This window comes from Tetrao urogallus (assembly GCF_951394365.1).
Source record: "Tetrao urogallus genome assembly, chromosome: 6".
NCBI lineage: Eukaryota > Metazoa > Chordata > Aves > Galliformes > Phasianidae > Tetrao > Tetrao urogallus.
In genome coordinates this window covers 42016762-42032528 of record NC_136819.1, presented here as the reverse complement: position 1 = coordinate 42032528, position 15767 = coordinate 42016762, and positions in this window count along the sequence as shown.

Here is a 15767-nt window from a genome sequence, read left to right as displayed (position 1 = left end):
GGCATTTGAACCAAAAACGTTTGACAGTCTTATGTAATCTGAATTATTCTCCATAGATTTGCCTGCCTCTTTCCTCTCTGGTACAGGCCATTCATTCTAAATATGAATAAGTTAAAATTGTTATAAAGGAAATCTCCTCATGTTTTGGCAAGTCAATTGAATCCTGAGGTTTTTAAAATTCTTATGACCTATAGTATACACCAGATCCTGCATTCTTGATCTTACACTGTTATGAGCAAGTATTAGATCATCCTATCCTAGCTATACTGCGTGTGCATATTGCTCTTGAAGAAAATTTTTAATATACTAGGGGAGATTTAGGGTTCTCCTCTCTAGTGTGAATATTTGAAGAAGCACAAGGGCATCTCAGGATGCACATGTTCCGTAGTATGGATTACATGTTGTCTTTCAGAATGTATAGTGAATTTTAGTCTTCAGTAATTCTGTTTGTCTTCTAAACAGATAAGCCCTTTTCAGGTACAGTCTTATAATGCATCCAATCAACTTAAATGTCAAGATCCATTATGGGATGACCTGCTGAAGAGGAACTCTGTGCAGAAGGGCCTGGTTGTTCTGGTGGACAACAGGTTGGCCATGAGCAGCAGCATGCCTTTGTGGTGAAGAAGGCCAAAGGTACCCTGGGTGCATTAAAAAGAGCTTGGCCAGCAGTCAAGAATGGCCACCTTTCCCCTCTACTCTGCCCTGGTGAGGCCACATTTAGACTACTGTGTCCAGTTCTGGGCTCCCCAGCTCAAAAAAGGCAGGGATATCCTAGCAGTCCAGTAGAAGGCCACAAAGATAGTAAAGGTCCTGGAGCATCTATCGTATGAAGAAAGGCTGAGTAACCTGGGCCCATTCAGCCTGGGGAAAAGAAGACAGAGAAAATCTGATTAACGTTTATAAATGTATGAAAGGGAGGTAGAAGGCATACGAATGAGGCCAAGCTCTTCTCCGTAGTGCATAGCAATAGACAAGGAGCAAGAGCCCAAGATTTGAACATAAGAAGTTCTGTACTAATATGCAGAACTTCTTTACGGTAAGGGTGACAGAGCACTGGAAAAGGTTGTTCAGAGAGGTTGTGGAGTCTCCTTCTCTGCAAATATTCAAGATCAGTCTGGATATCTACCTGTGTCACAATGCACATTTTGTAGGAAACCTGCCTTTAGCAAGGGGGTTGGACTCTATGATCTGGTGAGGTCCCTTCCAACCCCTGCAATTCTCTGATCTACCTGTGAAAACTATTCAGGCATCTAATGCTAAATGATGTGATGAAGGCCAGGGAAGATCTCAAATATTGTAGTGTTTACCTACATGTTACATTATATGCTGCATATCTAAGAACTCAAGTTCAAACAGAATCTAGTTTGTAAGCCATTGAAAGAGGAAGGAATAAAAGGTTGAGTTTCTGGTTCTGATCTCTAGTCTCAGAACTGTTTATAAATTTCACAAATGCTTAAAACAGTTGGATCCTGTATTTGGACTGAATCTAGTCTTTGGACCAGCACTAAAATACACGTAAAGTGCATAAGTCACCAAGCTAAGGAATCATTCTTCTATGGTTTCTAAACAAGGCATTCCAGCCTGTCTGTAAAATGCTCTTGGAAAATACAGCACTGAAAAATTCAAGTTCCAAGTCTATTCCCTACTGAAAACAAAATTGTAATTAGAGTCAGTGGGGATACATAAAGGGTGATTTCAGCATATTTTCATATAGATAAGGATTTTTGCACCTTTTATGACCTTGAATATCTGACAGCTGAACAGATACCACAGTAAGTTTCTGTTTATTTTAAACAACTCTGTACAGATGTTTTCATAGGTTAAGAAAGCTGATCAGAAGATACTCAAAATGCAGGAAAAGTATAAAATATGAAATAAAGAAACGCAACTGTCTGTGCTTTTAATATATGCATTGTGCTCTCAGCAAAGCTGAACATTTAAATTTCTTTTTTTTTGCTCAGGACTTTGGAAAATTTAACTCCGGGGAAGCTTAGTTAAGGGTATTGCTGCGCAGGAATTCTCAGCAATTTTTTGTTTTAAAACAATGTTAAAAATCAATGAAGTAATTCAAAATATATAGCAGCCAGTCAAGAGCTTTGACTAGATCTTGATCTGAAATGTTAAGATTCAAGCAAGCTGATATAGTGTTTATAAAAACTTTTGTCTTTTTTTGGTCTGGTCTGAAGGAAATGAAATCATTCTCCATCTCCTTCTTCACTTGTCTATCCTTCTATTAATTCCAAGATCTATCCATCTCTGCTTAAATATGCTGGCCAAAGAGATTACTCGGATAGAAGTAACAGAATGTCACCTATTTATTTTGAAAGACGTTCTTTTGAAAATAAGGAACAAGTTAAAGACAAAATGGCATGACTTGTTTTATCATTATTTCAATCCTAATATGATACTACAGAACCAACACAGAGAAACATCATGCTGCATATTCTAAAAACAGAATGATCTTCAATTGAAATTTCTTGCTATATCAAATGCTGACAGTATCCAAGTATAATACCTCAACAGTTTTTGCTGTTTTTGATGCAAGATACTGTGCTTTTGTTTCCTATAGAAGAAATTTCTTCCTGTGACTCTGTTCTCATTCAACTTTCCTCTTCACGATATTGTCAAAGTAACATGAAATGCCCTCTTCTACTGCTGCATAGTCATAATTCTCTATAAAGCCTTTTCTTTACTAAGTATCACAATACAGTCCTCAGAAATTTGTTCAACCATTTTTCCCTTATCCCTTCTCTGCCTATAAGCATTAAATATTTTTTCTATTAAAACAAGCAAAAAAAAAAAAACAAAAACAGACAGTCTAGACATTCACTGCTGCTTCAAATTAATTACTTTCCATAATTACTCTCTCATGTCAATAACCAGAACCATAAATTTTGAAGTAGATGGTTCTTACTTGAGCATTGTTTATTCAATATTTATTTAAGAGGGAAAAACTTTCCTGGACTCAATGCAGCCTCTTTTTGTACATTCTCAAAACTATGAGGTTCTCAGCAAAAAATAAATATTGATATTAAACACAAATGTACAGGAAGAACTGTAAATTTAGTGTGAGAGATTTATTAAAACTTAACGGTATAAATTATTTTATTCATAAGATTATTTATTTTGAAGCGGAAATATATACAATCATATATCACATCTTCAAGACAGTATTACATGTACATATAAAACACAGGAAAAAATATTTTTTCTATGAATATAGTCTACAGAAATCTCATTTGTCAAGTTAATTCTAAAACTAAAGTACAGAGAATTATTAAATTTTAGGATGTCTATTTACTGAGGGGATATCATTAAAAAAGCACATGTTGACTCAAGGCATAAATTCTCTGTAAATAAAATAGCATTTAGCCACATGCTAGAAAAAAAATAAAATAAAATCTCCCACTTCTGTTGTGCAGACAATGCAGCTATCCAAAAGAGACATCATTTTTTATTTCTGTAGAATCATTTGACATAAACAATTCAAAGTAATTTTTAAGAAACAAAATTAATCATCTCCAGTGTCTCCAAAACCTTTCAAACAGAAATGGAAGCAAATAACTCTAACCACAGTTGCTTAATATTTTTAATTTTCCATTCTTTATAACGGAAATGGACTTCCTTTCTGGTGGTTTTCTTTTTTCTGTCTTATTCTAAAGCTCTTTTGCTGATTGTTCTCAGTTACAATTTATCCTTTGTGCCCACTAGGACCAAGACCACAAAATTTATCAGTGCTATGGAAAACATTCTTTCTACATATTCAACATTCTTAAAAGAAACGCGACTGATTGGTACTGCCTTTACATCTTTAAATATTCCTTTTGCTGCTTTAGTCAGCAGAATATTTGCATTGACTTATACAAGATTAGAAGACCTTACACACAACCATAGAATCACAAGCTTGGAAATGACCTATAAGATCATCTAGTCCAACCGTCTTCTCATTACCATTGCTACCATAAGCTACTGTATAATCAATGAATATTAAGATGTTATAATTACAAAATAAACAAGAGAGTTTGGCAAAGCAGAAAACAATAACAAAAAGAGAACAGATAGAAAGCTTACCCCTATCCTGGGCTCATTCACAAAACTCCAGCAGGGCAGATATTCAAAAGAGATCCGTCCCCACTGGTAGCCAGCTCTTAAATAGGTCTAGGAGAATTGCCTTCACCTGTTCTCCTCTGGCTGACTCATTGCTAACCTCAGGTGATCAATCAGAGGTTCAGGCAGTGACTCAGCTGTTTCCATACAGCTACTAAATCATACCTTGTAGCTCCTCATCCAAGTGCCTCTTGGATACTGCCAGGGACGATGACTCCACCACCTCCCTGGGCAGCCATTCCAGCGCCTTACCATTCTCTGAGAGAAAAAGTTTTTCCTCATGTCTAACCTAAACCTCCTCTGATACAACTTGTGGCCATTTCCTTGGGTCCTGTTTGTTGCCTGGGAGAAGAGGCCAAACACCTCTTCACCACAACCTCCCTTCAGGAAGTTGTAGAGTGCAATGAAGTCTCCCCTGAGCCTCCTCTTCTCCAGACTAAACAATCCCAGCTCCCTCAGCCGCTCCTCATAAGACTTGTGCTCCAGACCCCTCATCAGTTTTGTTGCCCTTCTCTGGACACGCTCTAGGACCTCAATGTCTTTCCTGTAGTGAGGGGCCCAAAACTGAACACAGTACTCAAAGTGTGGCCTCACCAGTGCTGAGTAGAGGGGGATGATCCCTGATCCTGCTGGCCACACTATTTCTAATGCAGGCCAGGATGCCATTGGCCCTCTTGGCTACCTGGGCACACTGTCGGCTCATGTTCAGCCGAGCATCAACCAACACCCCCAGGTCCCTTTCTTCTTCACAATCATCTAGCCGCTCATCCCCAAGCCTATATTGCTGCATGGAGTTTTTGCACCCAAAGTGCAGGACCTTGGCCTTGTTAAACCTTATCCCATTCATCTCTGCCCAGTAATTCACCTTATCTAGATCCTTCTGAAGGGCCTCCCTGCCCTCAGGCAGATCAACACCACCTCCCAGCTTGGTGTTATCTGCAAACTTACTGAGAGTGTACTCAATACCCTCATCTAGGTCATCAATAAAGATATTAAACAAGATGGGCCCCAGTACCACTCCTGGGGGACACCATTTGTAATGGGTCACCAGCTGGGCTTAACTCCATCAACCACTACCCATTGGGCATGGCCCTCTAGCCAGTTCCTTACCCAAAGGAGTGTATACCTGTCCAGACCACGGGCAGCCAGTTTCCCCAGAGGAAGCCTCTGAGAGACAGTGTCAAAGGCTTTGCTGAAGTCTAGATAGACTACATCAACAACCCTTCCCTCATCTACCAGACTGGTCACCCAGTCATAAAAGGAGATGAGGTTGGTCAAGCACAACCTGCCTTTCATACACCCATGTTGGCTGGGCCTGATCCTCTGGACACCACGCACGTGCCGTGCGATCTCACCCAAGGTGATTTGCTCCATTACTTTCCCTGGTATCAAGTTGTTCAGGCTAACAGGGCTATAGTTCCCCAGATCCTCCTTATGGTCCTTCTTATAGACGGGAGTCACATCAGCAAGCCTCCAATCCTCTGGGACCTCTCCAGTTAGCCAGGAGTGCTGATAGATGTCCAAGAGGGGCCATATCTTCTTAAGAAGTCCACCCTGTTCCTCTGTTTGTCAGTGTAACGCAACTCAGAATGATTTTAAAGAATGAAATGTATTATGCAGTCAAGAAAGGTACAAATTATTTAAAATTACACTTAGAGATGTATACCAATCAATTTTGACATATAAAAATAATTAGAAATGCTTTCTTAACATTTATTTTCTTCCAGATTGGGCTTGCCTTTCTTCTATTAGAGACTGAAGTAGCTAAAATATAATTTAAAGAATAAGAAACTTTGACTAAGATTCGTACACCTCAGTGTAATCAAGCCACGCTAAAATAAATGGGAAATTTATTAACTTTTGAAGAGGATGTTATAAAACTTTGATATTTCCAGGCTGAAATGAATGAGGAAACAAACATTTTTTTACAATAATAATTAGTTTTTAAAAATCTCTTTTGCTTGAAAATTTCTAATTTGTTAAGAAAACAAGTTTTGTGTGTCATGTAGATTTTTACATATGTTTTTCCAGGATGCAATTACAACTGGTTACATCTTTATGGCATTATGATACATTAGTGTATGTTGGATAAAAATTAAAAAATTCAGAGTCAATGAGAAAGGAATAAAATAAATAAGAGCAGTGGTATCAAGATCTGAAGAGAAACCTTGAGTTAAAATTGTTACTTCAGGTATTTAATTGCTTGTTCATCACCAGTTATTAGTATTGTTCTCGTGCATTTTATTGTACTTACTGCTTTAGGCTAGTTAACGTTAAGAAAAATATATATGTTTATTTGCAGTTTTCCGGTCACAAGGCTCATTTCCTAATCCATTGTTTATAACTAGCCAGGAAATCACCTGGCATTGGTCACTGAAAAGGCTATAGCTAATTGTGCCAGCTTTATCACTTCCTGAGCTAATGCTTGCAGGAAATGGATATGAAAACAATAAAATCTTAAGTGAGGGTTCATGTACCACTTAAAAATAGAAAGTGAGTTCTTAACACTTTACCGCTATCTAAGTCTAACTAATAAGCATGAAATCATACTTAAGAAGAGGCTACTAGCAAACAGATATTGCCCTATAGTATTTTGTTTAGATCATTATTGGGTACAAAATTAGTACAAAATTAACCAACTCTGAAAACTTCTCTTCTTTATGCTAGCATATTAGCATAATTTTTATTTCCAAACTTTGTGACAAATTTAATCAAAAAATATTTGAATATCCATAATCATAAATAGTATTTTCCCACTAAAAAGGTTGAAATTCAATTCTGGTCTTCTCCAGATTTCAGTATAGCTCAACTATGGATTCAGACAAAATTCATTGTTATTTATTGCATTTGAAAATTAATCATTAACACATGTAACCAAAACTGGAATTTAAATTCGTGGAAGCAAAGCAGTTATTTCTTTTGTCCTTTCCAATTTCAGGCATTTATGTAGATATGGATTAAAACGAAGAAACTCTTTTGTGAAATACAGTGTGTATGCAATACAGTGTGAAATCATCCACTGATTTTTTTTTTCCTCTGTTATTTGTATCTTATTTTAGACTCAAAATGCAAACATGCTTGTGTTTATACTTGGAGAGATTTGTGCTTGATTCTAACAGGAAGCTAGAAAATTTATGAATCATTTCCTTAAAAGTTTCAGAGGAGCAAGCCAATCTATCCTGTCCCAGTATATTTGCATCAGGAAGTTTGCACAGACTCAGTTTATAAAGTAGAATTTATACTATATAGAATTGTCTTGTATTTGCTTTATATTTGTTGGTATAAACAAACGCAGAGATAAGTGACACCAATGTAGTTCATGAAATAACATTTGAGATGTAAGGATAAGCATTAGAAATTCATTAGAAAGTAAAATAATTAAGCCTGCTTGGTGAGTTCTTTGTTTTGCTTTTATTTTTTGCTTTAATGTTAACATTTAACATTAATGGAAACAAAAACTTCAAAATGTATAGTAATTTTAAATTAGAAAATTAATTTTCCAACAAGTTTATTTTGTTTCTGGAGGCTTTTTTTTTTTTCCTCAGTTGTTATGCAAGCAGCATAGAATTCTTTTATTTCAAATACATAAATAGGTATCTGATATTTCTGAGTTAAAGGTATAACTGTTGTAGATACTAACATAGAAACTTACAAAAACACTTTTAGACGATGAATATCCAGAAATATTAGTACATAGTTATTGTGGAAATGCTAATTCCTGGCTTGAAACAGCAACTGAGAACCTGGTAAGAAGGCAGGGCCAACCATAGTTATAGTTGGAGCTAAGATGGGCTGTTCATCAGATGCACAATGGTTGTTTGTAGCCAAGTTTGCATACCTTTTTTGTTATAGACTTTTGCTTTGAGACATTATCTCTGTTCAAACTAGTAACTTAAAGTTTGGAGAATGTCCAGCATATACAGATGAAAATTAGAGTAAAAGTGTTGCCAGCTTGTGAAAAAGGTACAACTAAGTTTTTGGTAGCTCTAATTACATTTTTATATGGTCCATATGCACAGAAGTGATCTGTACTAATGTATAAAATTCACTGTGCTGTTGTCTTGCATTTTACATTTTCAATAGAGAAATAGGGATTCCTTGCAGGGATGAATGTGGCTGTGAGCAGCCTGATCTAGTGGCAGGCTACCCTGAACATAGCAGGAGGGTTGAAACTAGATGATCATTATGGTCCTTTTTCAACCCAGCCATTCTATGAAATAGCAAAATGGTGAACAAGTAAGACACAGATACGACTGTGACTCACTTCTGTTAGTAGTACAGTTTTAGGCTCCTTAAGAGTGATTTACTGATTTATAAACTTCAAAGATCTGATTCCTCTTTCCATGTAATTAATAAAGAAGACACAACTTGTTCCTTGATTAAAATATCTAGAAGCAGAAAATTGGAGTAAGAACAATGGAGTCACACAGTGGTGATGAAGGATGTATTGAAAGAATTGTAGAAATCATCATTCTTCTTCTAAGGGAGTGACAGGGAAGAGAAGGATACCAGGCCTTTCAGTTTCTCCTAATCACCTTCCTCTTGACCCAAAACTTTCTCCTGTTCTCTTATTTCAGGTCAAGGCCCTTAATTAGTTGTTAAGCACACTACACTGGCTTTTCCAAAGTTGATTGGAAGGATAAGAGACAAAGGCTGGGAAATAACAGAAAATTCTTCAATTTAGTCTACAGTGAAAATAAAATGCTCTAACTCTTTATGCTACAAGTTTCTTCAACTCCAGATCAAAGGAAATAATTGTATAATGAAAGTTAGTATATCTTTAATCTCCAACTCAAAATATAAGTATATGCTATTACACTGTATGCACAACACTTTGAGATGCAAATTCTATTTCTAACGTTCAGTGTGGACTAAGTTACCCACTTTTCTCTACAAGAAAGTACTTTTATAGAGTCAAGGAGGAAAAGGACATGGTTTGTGTTAATTATTGCCGTCTGCAAGGTAGTCTTAAATGCAAACTTAAACACTTGCACAGAAACATAATGCTTGAAAGTACTTCAGTACGAAACAGTCTTCTAGCTTCATTAAAGAAAATTCTAAAGGAAAACTAGTGTTCCTAGAGAAGCTGACAAGGATAATTCCAGTTGAACATGAGAGAAAAAAAGAACTAAATTTAAATGTTGTAGATACAGGAGTCCAATCAAACTAAAGCTGCCACTTACAATAAAAGTAAGCTTCAGTATAAGGGAAGGTAAATGCAAACTATGGTTGAGATCTTCTATTGCAAAGCATTGATGAATTGAAAATGTAGAAAAAAGTCTTGCATGTTAATGCCACAGTCTACCTATTGGAGCTGGAAGTATGTCTTGCTGATCACGTTTTCACGTTTTCTTTTGTGTGTGTATGATTCATTGAAAAGATAGAATGTGGCTGAACATTAAAAATGATATAACAAAAAGCTTATGTCCATATCAGGTTCTTCCTGCAAACCCTGCAGATAACGGTATGTTTTAAAAAGCATAGCAAAAAAAATTTTGTAACATTAAATCTTTTAAAAATCTGTAGAAGAGAATACACTAGTTAGCAAGTTTTCTGAGGTCATGGGCCTGCATTATTATGTCTCCTTGGTTTTTAGCTTCTGCCCTAGGTAGAAACTTCAATATACAACCAGAATCACCACGTGATATGTGACAAGTGATAATATTTTCATGAAAATGTACTATCAAAATTTTGAAACCTCAGCTTTACATCTCCTTTAATGTGCTAAGAACATACAACCCTTACATGTTTCAACAACAGATGAAAACACTTAGCATCTCTGTAATTTTACTTTCTCCCAGGTAACTCTAAGGTCCAAATTCATTGTCAACATTTATTTTCTTTCCTGAAGAAATAGCATTCTTGTCTTGTCCAACCATTACCAGCAATATCTTGAAGGTATTGGAACTTCTTTATATTTATACATTTTGCAGTGGACAGAATTTAGAGAGCAACTTAGAACTTGGAATTTAATCAACCTACATTTTTTATGTAGGTTTTTTCATAAACCTCAAACAACTAGAATGAATAGTTAAGACACCTGGAAATCCTGGAATTGTTGCTCAATATTCCTTAATATCTACCTTGGGAATACATCCAATGAATGATAAAAAGAATTTTTGAAATATTGTTTAAAATAATTATTCTTAAAAGTCAGTTGTCAAGTCTGCAGCTCACTGAGAGAAACCTATATATATCTATTGCTCCATTAAACTGCCCAAATCATGACCACAACTCTTACATGAAATAAAAACAAGCACACCTCGGGTTCAAACATCTGACATATTCCAAATAAACATATCCCTAGTGCTTCTCCACTTACCACATGCGTTCATCAAGAACAAAAATCCTTCCCTTCTACTCCCCATCTCATTTCTCAGTACAATCACGAGTTAATTAGGAAGAGCATAACAAGAAAAGGCACACATTTCCAATGTGATCTTTCTCATTTATTTGAGGGCTATCAGAGCAATTAGTTAATTGGGCATCATTCCCCTAACTTGACTCGCTTGCAAAAAAGCCTTCACTTTGAACAAACAGTTTCACTCCACTTTAAATTAAAACTTGAAAGTTCATCATTATTGGGGTCTGCCACTTTTTCTTTGAGCACTTTCTTATCAGGGGATGGAGCTGCAGGAAATGCAATCTTATTCCACATGAACAAGTGTGTTATCCAAATAAATTTGTTCTGCCACCACTCTCATTCCTTGTTTTCCCTGCCATAATGCGAAGGGTAATAATAGACTATTAAAAATCTTTTTTAAAAAAGGAAAAGCTCTTAATTAGGCCGAGAAATTGCAAAGAATTGTTATATTCATAAAATATTTTAACTTTGGTGTTGTGATTGAATCCTGCTTTCAATTACATTGCAGTTGTACTGTTAATTATTCGCTATATAAACATACTATATCATACCAACAGTGAAGTAAAAGGTGGTTATCAAGAGGTATACTTAAAAAACAGCTATGTTATAGCTAAAGGCCTCTTAGAACTGCTCTCACACCTACTTTTACATTCTTTTTCACATACGTTTTGACTTTATCCTCTCCTTCATTCTCTCATTTTTTATTTAGTCAAGAATCTTAGTGACAGCCATCTAAAAAGAAAATACAGGGTAAAAAAAATCTGTTAGTTTTATGTTAGATAATAGTGCAGCTCTGATGTATTTATTTAAAGAGACGTGTACACATTTTCACATATACACACATACTTCCTTTCTCTGCGTGCACATTTTTAGGTTTGTTGTGCAGGGCTACTATGTAAGAAGTGAAAAAGGCATTTTTCTAACAGTAAACAAGGAAAATCCTTGACATCATTGTGAAGACAGAAGATTGCCATTCCTCTCTGTGACAGCGAAGTTGATTATTTCCTTTGTACTCCAATGCCTTGTATTCCTGGAGCTGACCTTTGGAACTGAACACCTTCAGAACAGCTGTTCAGAGAAAGAAAGTATCTCCTGTAGAAGTGTCTAAAAACTACAACAATTGTTACAAATAAGCTGTTTATTGTACGTCTGCTTGAAAATTACTACCAAGTTTAAGACCTCAGAATAAGAGTTTATAAAACACAAACCAAAATATTTCCAGTGCTTATGACTCTATTCCCAAGCTCTCTGTTAATATTAATAATGTTAAACATACACCTAGGAACCTTCTTACTTACCAGTGAAAAAAACTGTCCAAAATCAAATGTAGCAGTTGTTTAGCAGTACATGACAACTCCAAACAAGTGTTTAGACAAGAAGAATGAAGAATAGTATACAAAAATGATACCTCAGTAAGATTTACTTACAGAGAGTAATGCACAAAGAATTGTTTCTAAATGTTTAACATCTATTTCTGACATATGCTTTTGCACCTCAAGTAAAACAGCATCCCAGTAATATTAATATGACAAACTTCAGTATTTCAGTATATTAATGTTAATAAACCTGCACTCTTCACTTATTCCATACAGAGAAATAATTATAACAAATTTTATTCTAACTGAAAGGATTGTCTGAAAAGGTTAAACAACAATACTACAAGTTTTTCTGTGTTTACGCTGTGTTCAGTGTAGCAGCACTTTGCCGTTAAGATCAGCTGCTATTTTGTCATTAATTTGAGGACAGGTGATTTGAAGGGTGATCAAAAGTTGTAGCGATCTGCAGTTGCATCAGTAACAATGTTTATGTGCATCGAACTATACCTTAGAAATACATTACAAAACCACATCAGAAAGAACAGATTTAAGTAAGAGAAATTGCTACACAATCTTGTTATTATAGTATCTGCAGTAGTAGCTCCCAAGCACTGCCAAATAATAATAATAATAATAATAATAATAATAATAATAATAATAGGAAATGGAAAAGAGAAAAACTGTAAATGAATATTATATTTCTAGGTGAAAAAAATCTGTATTAGGGATTAAGAAGTAACATTGCTGATGTTCTTGAACTGATGAGATACTTCAGAAATCAGTAGTTTTTAGAGGAAGGAAGTGAGCTGTGGGCTAATGATACCTTTAATTGGATATAGGTTGGTCTAGATTTCATCAATAATCCAACATGCTTTCTTAACTGCCAATAAAGTGTACAGACATCAATCTTTCATTGCAATATAATTCTTACTGCAGAAATAAGAAAAAACATTTAACAAAGTGAAGTCTAAAAGCTGTGTATGATTAAGGTGTTAATATAATCAAAAAGTGAAATGTAGAAAACCTAAAGATGGAATTTCTATGAGTAAACTTCACCATAGCACTGCCATTTTCATGTTGTCATATTTTTCATTTGCCAAGAAGTGAGAAGGTTAGAAACAAAATGGAAAAAGGCCAACATTCATTTTTGGCATAAGTAAAAATGGGAAAATAGTAACTGAATATTTATTCAGTGAAGTTAGTCTATTAGTAATTTTAATTAAGATTTTAGACATTCTATTTGAGTGACAAGACAGAATAACATATTCACATAGACAGGAAAAAGATCCGAGGAAGTGGTAGAACAAAAATCAAGATGCATCTAGGAATGTTATTGATAATAAGTACTTCTCACTAATCTTCGGCCTAAATCTTAAAGGAAAACCTTGCTAAATCTAAATGTCTTTAGTTTACTGTCATCCCTGATACCATCTTGTTAAAATCTTCTTAATTTTTTCCAAAGAGTTTTCTACAGCGATCTGACTAGAATTTTTCAATATAGCACTTTAGAAAAAAACTCTACCTTATTTCAATTTTTTTTTTTTCCCTATGATACTAAGCTGAGTGCAAATACTGTGCATTTTGAGCTGAAGGTATTTCAAAGCATTCGGTACTTTGAGATGTATCTGTTTGGCTTATATCCAGGTCTGCCCTACAAATACATATATATATTTTACCATATCAAATGCTAGAGTTTATTTTTTTGCTGCCATCTTGTTTGGGGCAGAAGCAAAGGACTGTGTGGGAAGGCTAAGGCTGCAGAGCAAGGAGAGACTGGCCACGAATAGTTTTCTGGCAAACTGAGCAGTTAATGTTGTCTTCAAACTACAGCAAAGGCAGCATAGCTTTCAATGATGATGAAAAAAGTGTCAGTAAGATCACTCTCACAGAGTTGGAAACAATTTACAGAACAATTTTAACCACAGGTTCAAGAACTCGCTGTGATCTCAATGGCCATTCAAGTGAATAAAATTGCCTCAAACTCTAACAAATATCTTGCAAACAGCAATAGCAGAGTAATGTTCGCAGTGTGTTATCAATCTGAATAATAATTTTTCAACATCAAAAAGGTTATTTTGTGGAGTACCTATACTCATCTAATTTAACATATTTGAGGTGCTGGACGACTATTTTACAGCAGATGTGGAGATTCACTCTCTAAAAATGGTCACAGAAGCCTCCATAACAAGGCTTAAAAAAAATCAAATATGGCATAGACCATTTCAGAATTAAAAATAAATGAATAAGCAACCAATAACTATTGAAGATGCAAACTGCTTCAAATAACAAGAATTTGAATGACTTGGACAACTACTTGTAATGATGCATAGTCCTGAGTAAATAAATAAAAGGAAGCAATTATTGCTGAAACTCCAGTTATCATTTAAGAAACAGATTGTGATCTCATACCACTTATAAATTAACATACTTTTTTTTTTTTTTTTTTTTTTTCAAATACTTCTAGAGTCAGAATCACTAGAAGAATGATGAAAGTTGTGTTGGGTGAGTCCTTCATTACTCAAAAGAGAAACCTTAACGGGATTGTGGGTTGTTTATTTTTGTTTGTTTGTTGTTGTTGTTGTTTGTTTGTTTGTTTGTTTTTGCTTCTGGCTGTGAAATTTGTGAATAACCTTCTGTAGGTCTAAATAATTTTGCAGGAAAATAAAGTAATGTATATTCGATACTGAATACATTTTCAGTCCAGCAATGCTATTTGCTAATCTTGAACAAGAAACACAATACAAATACTAGCATGCAAAAAAAATGTCAAAACTAACAAATATCCCAGGAGTAAAGACACTGGAGGAAATCTATGCTATTTTTTATGGGCCTTTTATGGAAGAAAAGAGGGCTGACATTTTCAATCAAGCACAATATAAAAATTCAAAGTGATAGTAAGCTGGTTTTTCTTTGTTGTTTTTTGTTTGCTTGTTTCTTCACTTTATTTTTTTTCTCCTGTGAAATGGCAAAACCATCACATGTCTTCCATTTTCTAGAGCACTGATGCATGTGTAAATTTTGAAAGCATAGTTCTTTATTTATCCAGTTGATTTTCCATCTCAGCCACCTATATATCAATATGTGATTTAACCACTGCTTAAGATAGTGAATAGATGAAAGGAATTAGAGAAAGAATAAAACAGCTTAGGTTAACTAGACAAATACACAAGGAATATTTTAAAAAGGGTAAAAAATGTAAGTAGCCTTTCCATCAATGGTTGCATAACTTATGGACACTTCTTCCAGACTAGGCACTGTTTCTATCTGTTTTTCCATCAAATTCCCCTGTAATCTGTGTTACGTTATATTTGATGTTAAAAACAGTAGTCCTGAAAAAGTCTTACCACGACAGCAGGGTTGTGTTCACACAAAAAGTGTTTTTATTAGGCAGGTACAAGATTCAGTTGTAACTGTGTCTGATTTATTTCTCTGCTCCTCTTCTGAAAATTCTTCCCATAAACTCTGTCTTCTCCCTTTCTCATTCCCTTCTCTTTCCCTCCTCTGAGATTATTATTATTTATTAGTATCGTAAATGCTGTTTTGGTAAATTAAGGCATTTCACCAAACACTTTTTCACAAGCTTGATATGTCTTAAGGCAGTCTTCACTCTTCCTTATAACTTGACAGTGAGTAAACATTCCCCTGAATTTTAAAAACCCGATTTCTGAATCTTTCATCTGAAAATAAGTCACAAAGAAGAGACCTGAATATCCAATCTGTTCTAGGCATTGTTAGAAATTCATGCTGTCCCATCCAGGGATTGGGATGAATTGGCAGTATGTCAGCCAATTTGAATTTAAAAAAAAAAAAAAAAAAAAAAAAATTGGTAAAATAGGCCATTGCTCTGGTTTCATCTGGGATAGTTACTTTTCTTCCTAGTAGCTGGTATGGCACTGTGTTCTGGATTTAGGATGATAGTAATGTTGATAATAAATCAAAGTTTTAGTTGTTGCTGAGTAGTGCTTGCCCAAGGACATTTC